This window comes from Carlito syrichta, unplaced genomic scaffold (assembly GCF_000164805.1).
Source record: "Carlito syrichta isolate Samal-C Ts95f unplaced genomic scaffold, Tarsius_syrichta-2.0.1 Scaffold314770, whole genome shotgun sequence".
In the NCBI taxonomy this organism is placed as follows: Eukaryota; Metazoa; Chordata; class Mammalia; order Primates; family Tarsiidae; genus Carlito; species Carlito syrichta.
This window is the reverse complement of record NW_007258866.1, coordinates 496,416-508,108: the sequence shown is the minus strand read 5'-3', so window position 1 is coordinate 508,108 and position 11,693 is coordinate 496,416. Positions and strand designations below refer to the sequence as shown.

The 11,693-nt window shown below is 43.2% G+C and overlaps 1 protein-coding gene across 1 annotated transcript in view; it reads left to right on the top strand.

Annotated features, from left to right (window-relative positions):
• ENTPD7 (ectonucleoside triphosphate diphosphohydrolase 7) overlaps positions 1-11,693 on the top strand; it is a 50,909-nt gene that overhangs the window by 2,331 nt on the left and 36,885 nt on the right. The window lies entirely within an intron of this gene.

The window sequence follows — 11,693 nt, the reverse complement described above, 5'->3', positions numbered from 1 at the left end:
TACAGGCATGCGCTACACGCCTGGCTGATTTTTGATTACTGTAGAGATGAGGTCTCGCCAAGTTGCCCAGGTGGGTCTTGACCCGCGGGCTCAGGCAATCCACTCACCTCAGCCTCCCAAAGTGCGGGATTACAAGCTGAGCCACCGAGCCCGGCTACCTTTTTCTATTCTTTCAGTGGTAGCCCGTGTGTGTCTTTGTTTTGAAAGTGGGCTTCTTGCAGGTGGTATGTAGTTGAGCCTGGCTTTTTGCCCAGTCTGACAATCTCTGCCTTTTAGTTGGAGTGTTCAGACCATATGCATTTCATCTGATTATTGTGTATGTTTAGGTTTATCGAGTGTGTTTAGGACTAATGTTTAGGTTATTAGCTCTAACTCTGGTGTCTTTATTTTTACTTTTTAATGGTTGCTTTAGGGTATATAGTATACATCTTTAACTTATCAGTCTACCTTTAAGTGCTATTACAACTCTTCACATATAGTAGAAGACCCTAACTACAGTCTGCTTTAAAAAAAAAAAAGAAAGAAGAAAAAAAGGCTTGTATATTTACCCACCTATTTACCATGTCTGGGCTTCTGCATTCTGTTGTGTCTATTTCCATCTGGTATCTTTTTCCTTTTACCTAAAGAACATTCTTCAACATTTCTTTCTTTTTTTTTTTTTGAGTTGGTGTCTCACTCTGTGGCCCAGGCTGGAGTACAGTGGTACACACGCTCACGACCACCCCAGCGTCGACCTGCTGGGCTCAGGCGATCCTTCCGCCTCAGCCTTCCAAGTAGCTGGAACTACAGACGCGTGCTACCACACCCGGCTGATTTTTATTTATTTACTGTAGAAGTGAGATCTTGCCAAGTTGCCCAGGCTGTTCTCGAACCTGTGGGCTTGGGCAGTCCCTTCACCTCGGCCTCCCAAAGTGCTGGGATTACAGGCTTGAGCCACTACACCCGGCCTAACATTTCTAATAGCGTATGGGGGGATGAATTCTTTCAGCTTCTGTATGATAAAAAAAAGTACTTATTTTGCTTCCTTTTTAAAAAAAATAACTATTTTCAATAACTATTGAATAACTATCCCAAATAAGTATTGAAGAACTATTAAAACTCTATTTTTATTTAATTTTCAAAGCCAAAGTCACACCCCAAAACACTGATTATCAAAGATAAACAACATCTACAGGGTAGCCAGTGCCAGCCAATCAGCTTGAGTAGGCCACCTCTTGCAATCAATTAAGAAAGCCAGCTACTCACTATAGTTTTGCAGCATTGATCTTTTAAAAAATTTTATTTTAAAGATGTGGGGTACAATTCAGGGTTTGGTATACAAATTGTCATTGTACAGGTAAATTTGGGCTTCAGTTTGGTCCCCCTTTCACCTGGTTTGATATCAGGCACCCTTATTGATGAAGTGTGCCGCCCCGCCCTTGCTTTCATTTTGAAAGACATGTATGTTGGGTATAGAGCTCCTGTGTGATCATTCTTTTCTTTCATTGCTTTAAAGATGATGCTCTTTGGCTTGCATTTTCTGAGAAGTCTGTAGTCATTTTTATCTTTGATTCTTTGTATATAATGTGTCTTTTTTCTGTGAATGCTTTTAAGATTTTATCACTGGTTTCAAATAATTTGATTGTGATGTATTTTGATGTCATTTTCTACATGATTCTTGGGCTTGTGATTGGTTGATACTTGGGTCTATGAATGTATAGTTTTAATCAAATTTGGAAAAATCTTTTCCATTGTTTCTCTAAATATTTTTCTGTTCTCCCCCATTTCTCTTTTGGGGACTTCACTGATGTTCTGTTCTTTTTTTTTTTCCAGCATTTTTTCTTTCTGTGTTTTATTATGGATATTTTGTTACTGTGCTTTCATGTTTATTTGTATTTTCTTCTGTAGTGTCTAATCTACTGTTAATTCCAATTAGCAAAAGCTTGATACTTTTTTTCACAGTTAGTACATATGAATTATTTGATACGCTTTTTTTTTTTTTTTTTTTTTTTTTTAGTTGGAGTCTCACTTCGTCACCCAGGCTAGAGTGCAGTGGCACACTCATGGATGGCCATTGTAGCCTCAACTTGCTGGGCTGAAGGTATCCTTCCACCTCAGCCTTCCAAGTAGCTGGAACTACAGGCTCCTACCACCATGCCTAGCTAATTTTTAGATTTATTGTAGAGACAGGGTCTTGCCAAGTTGCCCAGACTGGTCTTGAACCCCTGAGCTTAGGCATTCCTCTTGCTTCCGCCTCCCAAAGTGCTGGGATTATAGGCGTGAGCCACTGCTCCTGACTGAGTTATTTGATATACTTTTAATGCTGTATAAATTGCACAAAAGATCTATATTCCTGTATAATTATAATTTGTTTTGCTATTTTTTTGAGATGAGTTTCTGATGAGGCTACAAAATTAACTGATGGCATTTTTTGTTCATCATCTTTACATGATTTTCTCATTAAAAATTTTTTTTTAGCTGAGCACTGTGGCTCATGCCTGTAGTCCCAGTATTTTGGGAGGGCTAAGGCAGGAGGATTGCTTGAACCCAGAAGTTTGAGACCAGCCTGGGAAACATAATGAAACCTCATCTCTACAAAAAATTTAAAAATTAGCTACTCAGGAAACTGAGGCTGGAGAATCACTTGAGCCCGGGATTTTGAGGCCGTAGTGAGCCATGATTGTGCCACTGCACTCCAGCTTGGGCGACAGAGTGAGACCCTGATTTTAAAAAAAAATGTGGCTGAGCTCGGTGGTTCAGCCTGTAATCCTAGCACTTTGGTAGGCCAACGCGAGTGGATTGCCTGAGCCTACGGGTTCGAGACCCTCCCGAGCAACTTAGCGAGACCTCCTCATCTCTACAATAAATAAAAAATTAGCCGGGCATGGTAGCGCGCACCTGTAGTTCTGTCTACTTGGAAGGCTGAGGTGGAAGGATCGCTGGAGCCCAGCAAGTTGAGGCTGCGGTGGTCTGGAGCGTGCCACTACACTCTATCCGGTCTGGGTGACAGAGTGAGACTCCAACTCAAAAAAAAAAAAGTTTAAAAAATTTTTCATTTTATTGCTTCTCAGAGATGTATCAAGAGGCTCTGGGCTGCAAGTTACAGCCCAAACTGATTTAAATAACAAAGTTTATTGACTCACATAACTAGAAGCCCAGGAAAGACTACAAGTTGAACACTGGCTGGCAGGAGGGGAGGCCCTGCCTCTCCTCTCTGTCACCCACCGTATCTGTTATTTAATGGTTGCAAAATAGCAGCCAGTGGCAACCAGGGCACTGTGCTTCCTCACGCATGTCCTGGGAGAAACAGGCTTTCCATGACTCTTTTGTGACCAGAGAAGGACCTTCCCAAAGCCTCTAACAACCCTGTCTTTGACTTTTTTTGGCCAGAATGGGAACACTGGCCTACTCCCTTTTTTTATTTCTGAGTTCTGTCCCCAGAGTTTCTTATTCTGTTCACTTTGATTGTTCACTCATTCAACAGAAATTTATTGAGTAACCACTATGTGCAGATGATAACGGGTACCAGACACCAGACCCAGAGATGGGTACATTTTCTCAAGAAGCTTGTGTTTCCAGCCTTGCCTTCTCCAGCAGCCCTCCCTGTCCTTTGTATTTTTGACTGTCCTTTTTTTTTCCAGAAGAGGAAACACTGTCTGGATGACTCCAGTAGTCAACAATTGGCCTTAGGAAACTAGTTAATGCTGCAGACCTAAATCCATGATTTGAGTTTCTTTAATGCTTACTGGGATTTTCCTGATAGGCCCGAGCACAGTTTCCCTCTGGAAGACAGCATGGTCTAATGATGGAATTCCACATGGGTCAGTTAATATGGCTAAAGAATTTTGGGGGGTGAATGGTAACTAAATGACTAGAGAGCTTGATCAGCTGGGTCTCCTAAGCCATCTTAGGGTGTTTGGACATTATCCTAAAGGCAGAAGGAAGGCTTTGAAAGGTTTCAAAGAGTGACATGATCTGAATTGCTTTTTAAGGAAAACTCACTTTGGTGGCATTGTGGAATATGGATTGGAGGGGAATAAAGAAAAAAGCAGAAAGACTTACTGGAATATTTACAATGGGGTTCCCTAAGTTGAAAATATTGTAAGTTGAAAGTACATTTAGTAAACCCAACCTAATGAGCATCCTAGCTAAGTTGCATGCTTTCAATATGCTCGGAACATTTATGTCAGCCTGCTCTTGGGCAAAATGATCTAACACAAACCCTATTTGATAACAAAATGTTTACTATCTCATGTAGTTGACCAATACTGTACTGAAAGCGGAAGACGAGTGGTTGGATGGGTACTCAAAGTACAGTTTCGACTGAGTGTGCATTGCTTTCGCTCCATTGTAAAACCAAAAAACTGAGTTGAACCATTATACATTGGGTCATCTGAGCTCAACAGAGAGATGATTGAGCCTGAACTTGGGATGGCAGTGAGAATGGACAGAAGGAAAAGCGTTTAAGTGTTCTGTGGGAGGCAGAGGGATCTGCTGGTTCTTGTCTATACTGTTTAGTTAATCAAAAGAGGCTCATGAGTGGCCAGATCCAGTAAACACCTGTTAGGTTGAGTTAATTAAAACAGGTTAGCTGCAGCGGCGAGTACATGTCAATTCTGCCCGTGGGTTACCTTACCGAAGTCCCAGTGCTCTTCAGCGCCTACACAGCTGGCTGCCACGTGTCCTAGCGCTCAGTGTTACTTAAGGGAAGGATCTGTACGTCTTGCCACAGATTGCCATATGTCACTCAACGCCACTCACGGCAGCCTCTGTGAGTCACTTGGGAAGCAAACATTCGCTGAGGGCTTGCTGTGCACACGACACAGCAACAGGCACTGGGGTACAAAGATGACTACACGTGACCCCTGAACTCGCAGAGTTCATAATCTAGTTAGGGAGGCAGACACGAGGAATTTGCTATTTCCCAGTGAGATAATAGTCATGCATGGTTGTGTAGAATCAGCAACAAAGAATCAGGAGCTGAGTACAAAGTTAGGAATCAGCTAAGGGTCACAAAGTTAATCAGAAGAGGCTCATGAGTAACCAGATCTGATATCACCAAGTTCATGTACGGAAAGTACATGGGCTTCACTGACAAAACAGGCTCTCCCCCAAAGCCCGTTAGCTCTTATTTTACACACTGTTCTAATTAGCAGTTCTCTCTTGTCTTGGAACACAGCAGATAACAACAGCAAATTAGAATGGTGGATTGGTTTGTCATTATATGGGGACACACCGATGACAGTAGTCAATAATATCTGGCATCTTGATGTGAGGCAGGAAAAAAAGTTCACTAAAAATAGACTCAACGTTTCTGCAGGCACTTTCTGTAGTAGTAAACATTTATCCATATTTTATCAAAATTGTTTTGTTACAGAGTCCAATAATTCATGTTAATGATGATCTTAACTGAGAGGCTTTCAACCTTTGTGTATCTGAATCACTTGGAGACCTTAAAAAACACAATGGGGCCTTTTCTAGAGACGATTCCAATATGCAACCTGGGCCAAGGCCCATTGTTCTCAGTTTCAGGTATATTTACTTGGGGAGGTATTGTGTAAGTGATGGAGTATTGACATTTATTTATTTATTTGTTTGTTTGTTTGCATCAGAGTCTCACTGTCGTTCAGGCTGGAGTGCAGTGGCACTCATGGCAACTGTAGCCTTGACCTGCTGGGTTCAGGCAATCCTTCTGTCTCAGCCTTCTCAGTAGCTGGAACTACAGATGAACGCCACCATGCCCAGCTAATTTTTTGACTTATTGTAGAGACAAGGTCTCACCAAGTTGCCCAGGCTGGTCTCGAAGCCCTGGGTTCAGGCAATCCTCTTGCCTCCACCTCCCAAAGTGCTGGGATTACAGGCATGAGCCACGGCGCCTGGCTAGTATTGCTTTTAGAGCTCATCAGCCCGTCCTGTGCTGGCTGGATGATGTGGGACAGGTTCCTTAACGTCCTAGAACCTCAATTCCTTCACATATGAAGTGAGAGTAAAAATGGCTGCCTTGAAGTCTTGTCATTTGCATGAAAGAGTAAAGCATCTTGGACTGCTAGGTACATTGATTGACTTACTAATCACCTTAGGCTTAGTATGATTATTTGAAATTATCTTGATTTTTCTGTTCTCTAATCCCTTTTCTGCCCTGAAAATATACACTGAAGATGACAGACAGCATTGTCTCCATTGAAAATATTGCTGCCATCATTTCTTTTTTTGGCATCTGCTCCCGCTTGAGCCCTAGGGAGCACTAGCTAATGAAAAAGTGATCAAGCAAATAACTGGAATGATGGATGCCCCTATCACCTTAGCTCAGCAGCTTAAACAGTTTTTTTTTTCTTTTTAGTTGGAGTCTTATTCTGTCACCCAGGCTGGAGGGCAGTGGCATGCTCCCAGCCACCGCAGCCTCGACCTGCTGGGCTCAGGCGATCCTTCTGCCTCAGCTTCCTAGTAGCTGGAACTACAGGAACGCCAACATGCCTGGCTAATTTTTTTGATTTATTTAGAAATGAGGTCCTGCCAAATTATCCAGGCTGGTCTCAAACCCATGGTTTCAGGCAATCCTCTCACCTTGGCCTCCCAAAGTGCTGGGATTATAGGCGTGAGCCACCGTGCCTGGCCAACAATTTTTTAAGACAGGTGCTTGGTTGTGATTTTTATATTACATGCATTTTTCCTGTTTCATACCATGGAATTATTTCTGTATTTATGGTGTTCCACAGTGTGCTGTGCTTCCAGGAGCATACTTGGCAGAAGTGTTCACGGGAGCAAGTTCATGAGCCTTTGATCAGGATCGTGTGCCCCGAGGAACACCACATTTGGTCTATTTTATAGTCTTGATCCACGGGGCATTGCTTTAGCTAGAAACGACTATCTCCCTTGCACATTGCACCTTTGTATTTTAGTATTTATGAAAGTAGCTAATGCTTAAAAATATTTAAGTTTAGTTATTCTCATATTGAAAAGAATCTTTTAATTCAACCTTTTTTCAGCCAGTGGTGGGATCCAGCAAATCACTTCTGTGGTGACATGACACCGGGTGGTAGAAGCCCATGGGGGATTTCCCTCAGTGGTTTCACGTCTAAAGGCTTGTATTTATTTTCTTTACTGTAAACCCATACCCATATTACTTCTGGAAGGAGAAACTAGGAGGTTTGTATCAGAACTAGGATTTAGGAAAAGGTAAATTTAAAGAGCAGGGGTGGCAGTGAGGATGGAATCCAAAGCTGTTTTGTAATAGACTTTCTTTTTCAGAATAGTTTCAGGTTTACAGCGCATTTGAGCTGAAGGCACAGAGGCACCCATGAAGACCCTGTGCCCCACCAGCCCAGTGGAGCTGCTTGTGAGAATAGCACTCGTGTTAGATGTGTTTTAGTCTGTTCTTTTTTTTTTTAGATCAGAAAATATAGTTTATTTAGCAAGTAAATTTAAGAGAGAGTGAGAGAGGAGATTCACCTCTCTAAGGTAGGGGAGGGGGCCAAAGCCAGGAAACATGGCCTGGCCATAGTTCCAAGAGCGCATGGCCGCCCATAGCTTAGCAAGGCAGTAGCCTAGTCAGTTGTTTGTTTGACATGTGCTATATCTTATGAGACACGTTCCAATAATTTCTTCCAACTGAATACATATTTTACATTCATTTATTTATTTGTCTATTCACTTATTCAACAAATATTGCCAAGTGTTTACACTGTGGCATCAAATAGGTATCAAATAACCACTACCCACAAGTTAATTTAATTGAAATTAACCGAAACAAAAAATTCATTTTCTCCCTTATACTGGACACATTTCAAGTGCTCAGTGGCCACCTGAGGATATATTAGGCGGTGCCGATAGAAGACATTTCCTTCATATCAGAAGGTTCTGTTGACTGCTGAGTGTACTTGGCACTGTTTCAGGCACTGCCTTGGAGGCTCCATCAATTGCTATAATTTATTTATTTTTAGTCCAGTCATGTGCTGCATAACGATGGGAATGTGTTCTGAGAAATGCATCAGCAGGTGAGTTCATCGTTATGTGACCATCACAGAGTGACTCACACAAACGGGTGGTGTAACTTCCCAAACACGTGTGCTGCACACCTGTACACGTGTGCCTGTGTGGAATACTGTAGGCAGTTGTAATGTGGGAAGTAGTTGTGTATCTAAATGTAGAAAAGGCACAGTAAAAATATGGCATAAAAGCTAAAAAATGGTCCACCTGGACAGGGCCCTCAGCTCGCGTGGAGCTTGCAGGACTGGAGGGAGCTCCAGGTGGGTGAGTGAGGCTGAGTGACCGTGAAGGCCGGGACATCACTGTCCACTACTGGAGGCTTCAGGAACACTGTACACTTGGGACACGCTACATTTACAGGAAAATATTTTTTTCTCTAATAATGAACTAACCTTCGCTTACTGTAACTTTTTTACTTTAAAAATATTAAAACTTTTTGACTCTTTTGGGACAATACAACTTAAGACACAAACACATTGTGCAGCAGTACAAAAATTTTTTCTTTCTTTATATTCTTACCTGTGAGCTCTTTTCTGTTCTTAAAATTTTTAAGATTTTTTTTGTTAAAAGCCAAAACACAGACCACTTACTAAGCTAAGTTTATGTGGCGTCAGGATCATCACACTGTCACTAGGTGATAGGCAATTTTCAGCTCTGTTATAATCCAATGAGGCCACCGTTGGTGTGGTTCTCTATGGGCTGACACGCATTTGGGGGCACATGACAAGAAGGGACATTGTTATCATGTAGCATAGGTAGTGTACAGATGAGTGGCCATCTGTTACTACTCAAATGTTCTGTTTTTTTAGTGTGTTACTTTTCAACCTTAACATTTAATGCTATTCCACTTTTTGGTAGCACCACTGCCGTCTTCATTAGAGGGTGCGATTCTGTCTGGCTGAACTAGTGATCTGGAGAATGTCTTTTTCTTTTTCTTTTTCTTTTTTTTTTTGAGTTGGAGTCTCACTCCTTTGTCCAGGCTGGAGTGCAGTGGCACACACGCTCACGGCCACCCCATTGTCGACCTACTGGGCTCTGGCGATCCTTCCGCCTCAGCCTTCCGAGTAGCCAGAACTACAGATGCACGCTATCATGCCTGGTTAATTTTGATTTTATTGTAGAGACGAGGTCTCACCAAGTTGCCTGGGCTGGTCTCGAACCCGCGGGCTCAGGCAATCCACTTGTCTCGGCCTCCCAAAGTGCTGGGATTACAGTCTGAGCCACCGAGCCTGGCTGAGAATGTCTTTTGCAGCTGTTGACAGGTGATGCCATCCTGTTTCTCTGCCATCTGGAAATAACTGAAGGAGGGTTTCGTGTCAGCAACTGGCTCAGTACTGACTTTCTACAGGAGTCTCAATTCTGTTTAATTAAAGTAAGTAAAAAAGAGGTATTACTTTTGGTTAGAATAAAAATGGGATGTGCAGAGGAGTTAGGGAGTTCTTATGTATAATATAAGAGAACAATGCAGAGAGTGTTGCTGGTGAAATTGAAAGCATTTGTTAATTTATGTGGTCCTAATGGTGTCTATAGTGTATATACAAAGCAGGGCTCTCTACTTTGTAGATGTTCCTGACTACTCCAATTAATCTTGTTAGGAGGTAAGCAAGAACCTGACAGAGTGCTTTTCTGGGCGTGTATTACTGTCATCGGTCATGTTCAGCTATTTTAGCGATAATGTCATTGTATTTGGTTCTGAGCCTTGAATGGAGTTGCAGAGTTGGATGACATTCAGCGGAGAACTGGCAGCCCTGCACTCATGGGGTCTACCGTAATTGGCTTTGGGTACATCACCGAGTTCTTTCTGAACTCTAAAGTGGTAGAATTAGTGTTGATTTTGTAAGCTAGGGAATGGCTTGGTCAGTTACAGCTCTTATGCTGCTAACGCTTTCAGGATAATGGGGGCGAAAAGCCATCTCCATCCAGTACTGCCTTGGATGACGTATTTGCGGGTAACTCTCTTTTCATGGAGTCAGCAGTGACTAGAGGGAGGTCATGTTTCTCAAATAGATTGAGAGAGAGTGTGTGTGTATGGTATGGGGGTGAGTATGTGTGATGACGAATCAGAACTCTCTCGGGAAGGCGCATGCGAGGGGTTCCAAAGCTTTCGGAACTTTTCTCCTGGACTTTAGGTCTCTTTAGAGCCTGGCTTAGCGCAGCATCAGCAAAGCAGGAGGAACCAGCAGCTCAAGTAATTGACCATGGTGGCTGAGGCCAGAACCACAAATTATAAACAAAAAAATGCAGGAAAGGACCGATGATCCATTCACGTTAGGAGCCTAGACAGAGGAAGACTTGTTTGGAAGTGTAAGAAGCCCGATTAGGTCATAAGAGGTTCCAGAAAAAGATAATACTGTTACTTCACAGAGGAGAAAATGTACTCACTTGTATGCAAACTAAGAAAAATGGAGACTTTCTGCTGCCTGCAGTGACTGATCAAAGGCTCAACTAGGATGGGTAACATAAATGCCAGCCGGGCCTGTCTTCCTCCTCGTGTTCTAACGTCGGCTGATATTTATTGCCAGTACTCACACAGAGACTTCTAAGGGAAGAGAAAGAAAGTTGAACTGCCAAAATTAGAGCTGGGAAGTTGCTTATTTTGGCAGGAATCGGAGAGGTTAACAGGAGCTTTGGAAAGCTGTTGAAACTTTCTAAGAAAGAGACTGACTGATGTTGAATACAGCTACACAGAGATGCGGAGAGAATTATTAAGAAACCAACAGCTGCGTGCTGTGAGTGCCAAGGCCACTCCCGTGGGCGCTGCCCGGTGCCTGTCTCGGGAAGAGGAATGTGAACGATACTGTGGCAGTATTGAGGTGCTCCGCAAAGTCCCTGCTCCTGAGAAATGGATGGTCCAAATGGAAAGGTGCCTCAGACAACTGGGAACAAATCCTAGGGGTGCATGCTGAAATACAGACAGACAGCCTCAAGGGAACAGTGGCGCTCACATTTAGAACAGAAAGAAGAGTCCTTTCCAAATCATTGTGGTTCTCACAAGAATCAGCTTGTTGAGTCGAGGTGTCCTGAGAACCGGGAAGCCAGGTTAAAGGATGCGGGAGAGGGGAGACTCGGTAGGGAAGCAGACGGAGGCCAAAGAGAAAAAGAAAGCCGACACCCTTCTAGTAAATCTGCGAGGACAAAACTTTTATCACAGCACTAAGGCGGGATTTGTCTCTTAAAATTGCGGTTCAAGCCGGGCTCGGTGGCTCAGCCTGTCATCCCGCGCCTTGGGAGGCCGAGGTGAGTGGATTGCCCAAGCCCGCGGGTTCGAGACCCACCTGGGCAACTTGGCGAGACCTCATCTCTACAAGAAATCAAAAACTAGCTGGGCGTGGTAGCACGCGCCTGTAGTTCCAGCTCCTTGGAAGGCTGAGGCGGAAGGATCGCCGGAGCCCAGCAGGCGAGGCTGCGGTGGCCGGGAGCGGCCACTGCACTCCAGTCTGAGCGAGAGAGGGAGACTCCAACTCAAAAAATAAAATAAAATAAAATTGTGGTTCAGAACCCATGGCATAAAACTTACCGTCTTAATCATTTTTAAGTCAGTGGCGTTAAGTGTATTTACCCTGTTGTGAAACAGATCTCCAGAATGTCATCCATGCCCATGGGTCAAGTCCCCTTTTCCTTCTCTTCCCAGCAGACTGCTGACATCTATTTTCGGTTTCTGTGAATCTGACAACTTTAGATACCTCCTGTAGGTAGAATCATAAAGTATTTGTCTTTTTATATCTGGC